The sequence below is a fragment of the Budorcas taxicolor genome, chromosome 1 (genome assembly GCF_023091745.1).
Source record: "Budorcas taxicolor isolate Tak-1 chromosome 1, Takin1.1, whole genome shotgun sequence".
In the NCBI taxonomy this organism is placed as follows: domain Eukaryota; kingdom Metazoa; phylum Chordata; class Mammalia; order Artiodactyla; family Bovidae; genus Budorcas; species Budorcas taxicolor.
The window spans coordinates 28586821-28599567 of record NC_068910.1 but is presented as its reverse complement, the minus strand read 5'-3'; positions in this window follow the sequence as shown (position 1 = coordinate 28599567).

The window sequence follows — 12747 nt, the reverse complement described above, 5'->3', positions numbered from 1 at the left end:
CACACAAAGACGATTCTATGATCTGTAGAAGAAAACAAGTCCAAGTGTTTCTGATGTCAGTGTAACTATTATCATCCTCAACTGCCCATGACTAGTTATACAAAACAAAAGCAGGCAGTTAAACCAGTCTTCAGGCTACTCAAAAAGCCCAGTGGAAAAGAAAGTATATTTTTAGAGCAATGCTGTGTCTCGTACCCAGTGGGGATGGACATGCAATATTAACAGATGATGACGGGAGAGACACAATTTCAAACCAAGAAAAAACAGCTGCTACCTTGAACTAGTCATGAATAATATTTAAACACCAGCTGATAGCATTTTGTGGATTCCAGGCCACCATCAAAAAGTGTCAAAAGTAATTTGTTATAAACACAGTGGAATTTCATCTTAAGATAGTGGTGGTGGTGGGAGGCAGAGGGGAGCTGTTGCCTAAAGCAAAAAATGGTTAGGGCCCAAATTACCCTAGAATTTCCTTAAATTGCCCACAAAGCACAGTGAGACACATGCAGTATAGATCTGGAGTATTATTTATAAATGCAATCTGTACACAATAAGGTTTCTAAAGGAGCACATATGAAAATGTAATTTTGCAGGACTTTTGCTATACCAGTGGATATGGGAATTTGCATAAGTTAAATGCATGCATAATGTGAATGCTGCTGTAACACTTAAACAGTAAAACTGGCAAATAAATGTAATTTTAAAATACAAATTAGAAATGCTTCAAGGTTGTCCCCACAGTGATATAATGTCCTGCAAGCTGATACGCTGACCTGAGTGGGAAAACAGCACCGCCAGAAACTAGAGCTACACAAGGATCTCACATTGCTCAGAACTGCCTTAGACTGTAATGAGGTTAATAGTTATTACGGAGATCAGAGATTACTGTGGGCCTTTATTTCCCATCAAAATATTTTGAGTTTCACCGAAAAAAAAATCTGGGTAAATCCATTCAGCGGTGCCTTGTATTTGAACAACATGTGTCATGTATCCTGAAGACAGTAGCTGAAAACAACTGATTAACTGGGGCTTGGTCTAAAGCCTTCCCTCTAAAGAGGGCAGGTAGAGTGGGCAGTTCTGCACAGTCGGTACCAGAGCTCCAGGTAACATCAGGTCAACATCCACATTTCCATGGAAGCACTCTTGGGTGTCACCCAGAGGTCACCCTCCAGCTGCATGCTGACAGGTGGCTGAGGTCCGCCCGCTGCCTGGCGGGGGCTGGCGGATCTCCGCTGGGGAGGACTTCGCTGCCAGAACAGACCGTGGGAGACATCATTCCAATTTTAGGGGAGAATATTTTTTTTCTAAAACTCAGGAGGCTGATCTTAAGGGCTAGTTTTGTATAAAGCTGGGTTCAGCAATGATGAGAAGTCGACTTTGAAAGACCGTAATGAAAAGTGTTTTCCCGTTGCAGAGGGCAAAGCAGGTCATGCCACTGAGACCTGTCATCCCCAGGAAGATTGACACAATCTTAAAACTGCATCACAGTCTTCCTCTGCCTTCTCCTCTTCTCTCGCTCCTCCTCTCCCCCTCAACTCTTCCCTCCACATTCTTTCACCACGTTTTTACACAGACACACTCACATCATATAGTGATTAAAAGCCTTAATTTTGCATTCAGTACATCTGGATTCTAACGCATCTTTGATTCAACACATCTGATCCATTCTCAGATGGATCCTGAATAAGTTATTTACACTTCACATTGCTCAGTTGTAAAATGGGGCTAATATAACAGTTCCTACCTCCTAGGGTTGTTTTGGGAAGAGAATAACAAAACGCACATACTGTGCTCAGCACAGTGCCTGTCACACGTAAACTGCTCAACAAATACTATTATTTTGTATTTCTATTATTATTTGTATTGTAATTATATGCTGCCTTGTAGCCTGCCAGTGTTTAATTATAATTTACACTGTGAACATTGTCTCATATCAATAATATTCTTTAAAGTATGAGGCTGAATGACAGCATGGAAAGCCATTGTATAGATAATGTAATTAGCAATAGAATTTATGTCTTCTTAATCCTATTTCTTTTTCTTAATTAGTAAGAAAAAATGTTACTAAGGCTGCTAAATGCTTAGCCATATGCACCTAACATATGGATTTGTTTTCTCTTCACTTCAATTACAGAAAGAAGCAAGGATTATATTTCCCTAGATAACTTTTCTCTACAGATCAGTTACAGATTTACGATAAAGGATACAATTTTTATTTTTCTTGATCGCTATATCAAATGAAACTTTAAAATAACCTATTTCACCTCTAAGTAGTCCTGCCACAGGCTTTTAGTTTTGCAGTTAAGAGTGGGGACAGCTTTGCCATTTCAGAGTTTCAGTGGATGATTTGAAAAGAGGATAGTTATCTGATCCCTGTGAAAATATTCAAACTGCTTAATAATGGTGATGATGCTGATAATATTTTTCTCTAGAAAAAACAGCTCTATGATTGAGTATTCATCAAATGCTATTTCAAGCATTTTACATGCATGAATTTACTTATTTTCCTCAAGAACTCTTTTGGAGGGACATATGCTATCTCTTCACAGTTAACAGATGAAGAAACAGAGGTATTACTTCCTCATCTGAAAAAGGGAGATGTTACCGTCCACTGGTGAGCATCACAGAGCAGAGGGAAAATGAAATGCAGAAATGCTTTAGGATACTATTCACATCTCACGCAGGAATAAATCAATGATTACAACCTTCGTTTTGTGGACAGAAAACAGACATTTTTTCACACAGTATTGATAAAGTTGGGGCTTAGGCTTGAGTGTCTCATGGCTCCCAAGTTCTCAGGTGTTTGTGGCAGCCACACACTGTCTTGTTTCATAGGTTTCTCTCCTTCACAAATCAATACATCCTCTGCCAAATGGAGGAACTCATGCCCTCGTGTCAGCGAAAAATTAAGAAATAGTGTGGGTGTTGCAGAAAGAATAATTTTTCTGAATAAAAATGATTTTCAATGATAAAAGTGACACATGATCTTTATAATATGTCTACACAATGACAAAACATAAAGAAAAAATAAAAGTCACATTTATGTCACCTAGAGGGGACTGCTGATTGCATTTTGGTGATTAGTCTGTCAGTTGTGTGGTGACACACACCCAACCACACACTGTAGTGACATGGAGTTCTTCAGCTCTGCAATGTGGGTTGCATGCAATAATATTAACTTATTAATTTAATGTTGATGCTAATTAATACTAATTACATCGAACATTAATTTATACCATTGTTTTTAATATCTGTACAATTCAGTTAACCACATGTATTTAACCAGTCTCCTAGTTGACAGACATTATACTATGTTTTTTTAATATCATAAAAAATTTGATAAACCACTATGACATAATCCTTTGTATACTCTTCTGATTACCTTCTTAAGATAAACTCCTAGATGTGGAATTTCACAGTCAAAGAATACACACATTTTATATTTGGATTCATAATTAAGGTCTTAGTATCTACATAATTGGGCTTCACTGGTGGCTCAGAGAGTAAAGAATCTGCCTAAAGTGCAGAAGAGACCTGGGTTCAATCCCTGGGTCAGAAAGATCCCCTGGAGGAGGGCATGGCAACCCATTCCAGAGCCTGGAGAATCCCAATGGACAGAGGGGCCTGGCAGGCTACAGTCCATGGGATCACAAAGAGTTGGACACGACTGAGTGACTAACACACACACATCCACATAATTGGTCTTTCCAAAGATAACAAAGGAGAGCTGCTACTTCGTCCTGGTTTTTAGTAAACAGTAGAGAGTTATCACAACTGTACAACCTCTGAGTACAATTTCCCAGGTGAACAAGGTCAAAGGCCACAAATGCCAACAGGCTTGAGGATTATGCTCACTCTTCTTGGTCCACCTCCTCTCCCGCTCACGTCTCCTGAGAGAATAACAGTTTGCAGTTTGGATTAACTCAGTAGCCTGACTCTGAAATACTGTTTCTAGCACCTGCCAAGATTCGTACTGGGACCCCAGGACAATACAAATGATGGATCTCATTGCACTCTAAGAAGAAACTATCTGTACTGACTGATGACATTTAAAACTAAAAAAAAAAAAATTAGGTTGCTGCTGTGAGGTGTATGTATTTGCACTGTCGTCTTTGTTTCTAGCAAGAACCAGTCAAATTATTCTCAGACTATTCTTTGTGACATCTGGGACAGAAATAAAATCTCCATGGATCTCCTCAGAAATGCAGTTCTTGAAGTCTACAGACAAGCATCCCGCCTTGTTATGAGCAAGGGGAAAAACAACCCATCCCACGGCCTTACGGATGCCTTAAATTGTAGAATGAATCAGCTGTTACTTGAAGTCTCTCTTGCTTTAGTAACTCAGTATCACTGTATAAAAAGCAAGATTCTCAATGATTCTTCACTCTGGGGTGACACACAGCAGAGATGTACTAGGGACACGTGGGTGAGGAACATTTTTTATTTGACACGCACTGTCTCATTGCATTTTAATTATTTCACCCTTTGGTGTCCAGGCATGACAAGAGTATCAATGGCATCTAAAATGTTCCAAAAGCTGAAAATTTTTAATTTCCAAATTGTGTGTTTTCCTAACAGATTAATTTAGTGGTTTAGCATCAGAAAAAGTTGGTAAATTCTGACACTGGAAAAAATAATGATGCTTTATTGAAATACAGCATTTTTATTGTTTACGAATTTTCACTCTGGCCCAAGCCTGGGTGGTAAATATTCTTCTCCCTGACACTCTCTCAGACGAAGCCATAATGGGCTTCTATAAAATTGCAAATGATGAGCACACAGAGAAAAGAATAAAGGGGAAGAAAATTCAAAATCTGGGAGGTTGGGAGGCAATAAGCAACCTGTACCTTTCAATTTCACCAAAGAAATGCATTTTGTCTTCCCAATACAGGTTTCCAGCACTTCTGATTTCGCAGGGCACCCCAGCAAAGGTTTACAGAAAAGAATGAAAATATCTATCCCTCTGCTTGCTCCCAGATGGATATTTCCGCAGAAATTAATGACACTGCATTCGTTGAGCACGTTACAATTTTCAAAGGACATTCACTTATCTCATTTGGCCCTCACATTGGAAGGGGCAGGTAGTTATTAATAGCTTGGTTTTATCAGAAAAGAAAAATTGAGCTCAGAAATACCTGCGTAAAGTATCATGAGAAATAAAGCCTACAGATAATGCCTGGCACATAGCAAGCCTTCAATTAATGAAAGCTACTGTTATTGTTATCATTATTATTATGACCACCACAGATGACCTTAACAAGACCTCAGCCAGTGGTGGACTCTCAAAGTTCCTAATTCTTTCCTCCACCGTTTTAATGCAACTTACAGAAAGATGCTGAAAAATCAATAGGACCTTCTATTGTATTAATATATCTTGATTTATAAGTATATCCTGTATCTGATGTACAAGTCTTGTTATAAACAGAATACAATGGAATTATCTATCCCATGAGAAACCAGAGTCACCATCTAACCCATGATAATTTGAAGAAAAGACAGTGGAAAATTGTCTCTCAAATTAAATGACTGGATCATGGAAATTAATACCAAAATATTTTACTGCTTAAAAGATCTTTGTTTAAATATGTATCACACACTTTTCTTGTTTTTTAATCACTTGTGTCTGACTCTTCTGTAACCCCATGGACTATAGCCCGCCAGGCTCCTCTGTCCGTGGAATTCTCCAGGCAAGAATACTGGAGTAGGTTGCCATTTCCTTTCTCCAGGGAATCTTCCTGACCCAGGGATAGATCCCACATCTCCTGCATTACAGGTGGATTTTTTACTGTTGATCCACCAGGGAAGCTCATATCACACAGCACTATATACAAAACAGACAATTAATGAGGACCTACTATACAGCACAGGGAACTCTACTCACTGCTCTGTAATGACCTATGTGGGAAAAGAATCTGAAAAAGAGTGGATACTTGTATATGTATATATTTGCATATGGATAACTGATTCATTTTGCAGTACAGACGAAACACAACATTTTAAATCGACTCTATATATACCATATTTCTTGAGCGTTTCCCACAGCTGTATTTTAAAGACTGGGTGTTTATTTTTGAAAGGTAACATGGTAATCGTTTTCATCTCATTATAGTGCACATTTATTTCCAATTATTTTGGTGTAGTAAGTGCAATATGTAGAAAGTTTTAGGTAATATTAAATAGAAAGTAATGTGATAAATACTTTTCCATTTTTGCTCATGTCTCAGACTTAGTGTGAACTTCAAAGAAGATATTTACCAAAGTACTTTGAAAAGCCAAAATTACATCTAAGAAACTGACAATAAAAGGTAATAATATCTATAATAAGCATTAATTATCTAGTAATAGGTAATGATAATAATTATCTTTGTAATTATTTTTACAATAGGTGAAAATGAAGTGCATATGTAAAACACACATGCTTCACATGTGTCATTGCATGTTCTTTTTACAACAATTCTATGGAATAGAAACTGTTATAACCTTTTCTTATAGATGAGAAAACCGAAGTTTAGAAAACTGCAACAATTTATCAGGCTAGCATGTGGCAGAGCTAGGAAGCAAGCTCAACTCCCAAGTCCCTGTTTTTTCCCCCTAAATTTATTATTAATTTTCACGCATTCACCAAATTTGGAAAAAAACACAATGAACACTCATTTGCTAATCACACAGATTTAACACTTTTAACCTTCTTCTCTTCATTTCCCTCCCATCCTCTCCTTCTGGCTGTTTCAAGATAAATTCTAGGCAATATATGCTTCACCCACAAATATTCCAGTTAACGTCTTCTAAGAATAAGGACATCATCCTGCACAAACACAATCAAACCTATGGTAATTATCAGTAACTTCCTAGTTATCATCTCATGCTCAGTTTATAATAAAATTTCCTGAATTATTCCCCAAATGACTGTATTTTTCAAACACAAGCCAAGTTTCATATTTTGCCTTTGGATGTTATGTCTTTATATCCTAGGCCACTTCCAACAATTTTTTAAACTGGAATATAATTGCTTTATAATATTGTGTTAGTTTCTACTGCAAAACATCTTAAACCAGTCCTATGTATGCATATACCTCCTCTTCAGCCTCCCTCCCACCGCACCCTCCATTCCACCACTCTAGGTCATCAGAGCACTGAGCTGTTCCTGTGTTATACAGCAGCTTCCCACTAGCTAGCTATCTGACACATGTTAGTGTAGGCAATGGCAACCCACTCCAGTACTCTTGCCTGGAAAATCCCATGGACGGAGGAGCCTGGTAGGCTGCAGTCCATGGGGTCGCTATGAGTTGGACAACACAGAAGCGACTTAGCAGCAGCAGCAGCAGCAGTGTAAACAATGTTTCTTTAATCCCGGTGATTTTTTGAAAGACTGAGTTGTTCTGTTGAAGACTCCCCACTATGTTGTTGTGAGACTGTTTCCTTGTAACCCCTTTAATTTTTTCTTCTACTCCCCAAATTTTCAATAAAGCATCTTTTACTGTTAAATGTCAAAAATTCTAAACTAAAAAGTGTATGTGTAAGTAAACAGCAAAACAATCCTTATCTTTAATTCTACTATGAATTAATAATGTTTGTCCTGACAGTAGAACAGTTATTAAGGGCTCAGTTCAAAGGAAAAGATAGAAGAATGAAGATACTCCACACTTAAAACTCCTTTGGTGTAAAAAACTGATGTCTGACATTTTAAAATTTGGCTACAATTTCATTCACATGCACGAATTCTGGGAAGATTTAAGCACTTGTCTTTTGAGGAACTTTGCCAAAGACACTTAAAAATCTATTGCTTCTGCCAATTATGGCAAGTCTGGTTAGATAATAGAGCCCTTTCTCTGTGATTTAAATGAAATTCAAGGAAATCATGGAGTTCAGTCCTACTCAAAAAGTCCCAGAAAAGCCTCTGAGCTACTCTTCACTACTAACCTGCTGTTTTTACAAAACTAAACTTCTATTTGGACTTTATTCCATTGGCAACATTTAATTAACTGCAATATCCTGGACCTACTAAACCTAGAAATCTCAGGAAACAAGGAAAAAGGTAACATCAACTCACTTCGTAATATGTTGCAAAACTAAAGAATAACTGTGAGGAAAAGGATGGCTGGTCTCAGTCTTCAGCTTATGCAAAGGTGGAAACACTGGAGGTTGGAGGAACTGGACTCAGCCTTAGAGTCAGGACCTGGGACAGGGTTGGAGACCATGTGTGATAATCACCAAGACTCAGGTCTCTGAGGGACAAGATCCCTGAGAAGACAACATAAGCATCATCTGGACTAGAGCAACTGGGGTTGCTGGAACATAGAGGCAACTGCCCGTGGGAAGAGGCAAGAGACACATCAGGCAAAAAACCCCTGCCACTTAAGATATACCTTGAAAACCAACATTCCAAGACACGGAAGAAGGGAACACTGATACTCAATAAAACAGGCATTGGGAGAAAAATTCACTTCATTTATAAATGAAAATGATAAAGAAATCTGTAACCACGGTGACATGGAAGACCCAGAGATTGTCATGAGCGAGTGAGTAAAAGTCTCTCAGTCATGTCTGACTCTTTGCGACTCCATGGGCTATACAGTCCATGGAATTCCCCAGGCAAGAATACTGCAGCGGGTAGCTGTTAGGTAAAAGACGACCAGGTACACCAAAAGAATGTCTAGCAGGCTTTAATGGCGAAGCGCTCCCGGGAGGGGTTCCCGGACCCGAACGGGGCAGGTAGAGGAAGTCCGTGCACACGCGGGCCGTATTAGAAGTTTGTTTAGGTATCAACCCTGCGAGGGATGGCAGGGTTTAGTGGATGGGGGTTTGGATAGGTTGCCGGTTCGCGGCGTCGCGGGCTGATAGGTCTTTCTATGCGGCGCGGGCAGGGCGGCTTTAGCGGTGAAGTGTGCTGTCATTGGTCCCCAGGATCCGGGAGCCTCTCTCCGTTAGGGACTTCCGCCAGCGGGGGAGAGGAGCGGCGGCTCATCATGGCAACCGGCAAAGTGTGCTGTCATTGGTCCCCGGGATCTGGGAGGATCCTTCCGTTAGGGACCTTCTCGCTGGCGGGAGGGAGAGGAGGGGCGGCCCATCATGGCCCCCGGGGTCCGAACTTACAGTAGCCTTTTCCTTCTCCAGGAGATCTTCCCAACCCAGGGATCGAACCCAGGTCTCCTGCCTTGCAGGCAGATTCTTTACCAGCCAAGCCACAAGGGAAGCCCAAGAATACTAGAGTGGATAGCCTATCCCTTCTCCAGCACATCTTCCCAACCCAGGAATTGAACCAGGGTCTCCTGCATTACAGGCAGATTCTTTACCAACTGAGCTATCAGGGAAGCCCAGAGATTGTCATACTGAGTGAACTGTCAGAGAAAAACAGGCGTCATATGATGTCAGTTATATGTGGAATCAAAAAAAAAAAAAAAAAGGCACAAATGAACCCATTTACAAAAGAGAAACACAGTCACAGACGTAGAGGACAAATGTATGGTTACCAAAGGTGGGGGCAGGAATGATAAAATGGGAGACTGGACTTGACATATATACACTACTATATACATAAAATAGATGACTAATAAGTGAATAGCACAGGGAACTATACTCAATACTCTATAATGACCTATATGGGAATCAGTTCAGTTCAGTCGCTCAGTCGTGTCCGACTCTTTGCGACCCCGTGAATCGCAGCACGCCAGGCCTCCCTGTCCATCACCAACTCCCAGAGTTCACTCAGACTAACGTCCATGGAGTCGGTGATGCCATCCAGCCATCTCATCCTCTGTCGTCCCTTCTCCTCCTGCCCCCAATCCCTCCCAGCATCAGCGTCTTTTCCAACGAGTCAACTCTTCGCATGAGGTTAGAATCCAAAATAAAGTGGATATATATAACTGATTCACTTTGTTGTACAGCAGAAACTAACACAACATTGTAAAAGAACCGTACTCCAATAAAACATTAATTTAAAAAGAAATCTGTAACCAATGTAAAAATAATTGTTGAGGCTTTCCTAAGAAAATAACATCCAGGAAAAAAATTTAAGAAGACCAAGAATGTATGAAACAAACACAGAGAAATGGGAAATGGAACAATAAAAGGATCTGAAAAGGTAGAAATCCTGCACATGAAAAATACACTCGTTGAAATAAAAAAGTGCCTCAGTAATTCTATAGTCAATAAACTGACAGTGCTGAAGATCTCACAGAAAGTGTGGCATTGAAACATCAAAAGACAAATAAATACCAATCCTGAATTGTTATTGGCCACATAACAATCTAAAGATTCCTCGGTTCTGCCTCTGTTCAAACATGCTGGCCAATATCCCTTTTCTAAATAGGATAGCAACTGTGCTCAGTAGCTCAGTCATGTCCGACTCTTTGCAACCCCACAGACTGTAGCCCACCAGGCTCCTCTGTCCATGGGATTTCCCAGGCAAGAATACTGGAGTGGGTTGCCATTCTCTTCTCCAGGAGATCTTCCTGACCCAGGTATCGAACCTGCGTCTCTTATGTCTCCTGCACTGGCAAGCGGGTTCTCTTCCACTAGCACCACCTGGAAAGCCTTTTCTAAAGAAGGTATTAATAAATTTACAAGTTCCAGGGATTACAATATAGACATTGTGGGTGGGAGAACCATTTTTGAGCCTATCATTGTGGCTAAGAATTACCCTAGTTTTAGCACCAAGTCTCACACTCCAGATCTCCTTTAGTCCCAAACAAGCTTGGACATGTTTGCTCCTGAAATCCTCCCTGTGCTAGCAACAGAGGCTGGGTGGCGGAAGTCTCTGTCTACCTGGAATTTTCTGAGTTTTAGCACTGAAAGTCCCACATTCCAGGCAACTTTTCCATTCCAAGCAAACAGGATTGGTTGGTCACTGTCACTGAGACTCCCAGCTTCAGAGCACCAGTCCAGGAAGAGCTGTCCCCTTTATATCTTCCCCAGAGTAGAGAATACAACTAAATATTTGGAACACACATCTTAGGCAAGATGAGCCCACACAGATCTCAACAGAGCAATGGACTGAGTAGATTGCTCTATGCCATCATCAGTCAAACTTGAAAGCAAGGTTTATTTCCCAAGACAGACACAGGAGAAAGACTTTATAGGATGGTTTTTAATACATGGTAACCAGCTGATCTGAAACATTTCTTAAGGAGAAGGATAAAGAAATGGATAAGCTACTGCAGGTGCAGTTTGAGGCAAGTTTATTATAGCCTTGTTTCTCTAGATGTGGGCTCCTGCATACCAGGGCCAAAATCAACCATGGCGACTTATGAGAAATGCTAGTTCTTGGGCCTCTGAATTTATGATTCAAAATCTCTTGGGGCTGAGGTTCAGAAATCTGAATTTTAAATCATCATCATGTTTCAAAAACACCAGTTATGGACATACAGGTGTCCTCCAATGACTTCCTGTGTTGGATGTCCACACTTTTGTGTAATCTCCTCCCTCTGAGTGCTGGCAGGACCAGTGGCTTGCTTCTAACCAGAATAGGGCCAAGCTGGTGGGATGTCATTCACATGATGATGTTACATTATACTCTACATTTCAGAAGGGGGGAAAACTCTCCCTTGTGATAGGCTACCTGGCAAGAATGATGGCAGATTCTAGATACTAAGAGGGGCCCCCGACTGATAGCCACTAAGAAAACCACCATTTCAGTCTTGTGTTTGCAAGAAGATGAATTCTGCCAAAAACCTAAGGAAGTGTGGAGGAAACTCTTTCCCCAGGCGAGCCTTCAGATCCGATGAAGCCCCAGCTGATACTGGGGTTGCAAAATTCTAAGACTGAGAAGGATTCCTGACCCAGAAATTGAGAGATAATAAACATGCATTGCTTCAGGCTGCTAAGTTTGTGGTAGTCTGTTACTCTGCAAAAGATAACCAACTAATTCAACATCTAGAACTTGAGAAGCATGGCCTGGTGGTGGAGGGCACCGACTCAGGAAAAAACAGACCTGCTTTAAATTCCAGATCTGCTGCTTTTCAGCCTTGTGACCTTGGACAGTACAAAACCTCTTCAGGCTTCAGTTTCCTCTTTCATCATTGTGAAGGTCCAGTGAGGTAGAACCTGCCAACCCTGAGCACAAGGCCAGTCCTCTCATAAGAGTCCAGCACATTCAAATGCTTTCTTTATAAAATTAAAGTCTAACCTAGTCTAACGATGTGGACTACCAAAAACAGTTCCTCACAGTGAATGGGAGTCCCTTCAGGAGGACTGTCTGAACATAGTGGTAAGATCATTTAAGGTCCAATCAGATACCATCTGTCTACACAACTGAGTGACTATCAGCCACTGCTAGTATCGCTTCTCGGACCAGATGCTAGGATGGAAACACAGCGGATGATTCATTTGATTTGAATTGAGGGAGGGGTGGTGGAAAGCATCCAAAAGGCAACAGTGTGAACAGACTAAAAATAGGCAGTTCTGTAATGCTTGGCTGTGGTTCTTTTCAAAGGTGAGACAACCAACTGCTGAATGTTTTGAGAATTCCAAGTACCTCAAGTATAGGTCACTGGGCATTAGATGGCCCAGAAGAACAAATTATGCATTGCAGGTTAGGTGTCTAGGGAGACAGATTCTGAAAAGATAAGAGCTAGGAAGTTTATTAGGGAGTGCTTCTCAGGATCAGCTTTCAGGGGGGTGAATGCAACAGAATGGGTGAAGAGAAATCAAGTGCAGTTGCAATTTGAATAAACAATCAAAATGCAATTATAGTAAGATCTCAGTTCTGGAACTTCGATGTCTCTTTAAGGGTCCTAAGTTGCAGTGGGG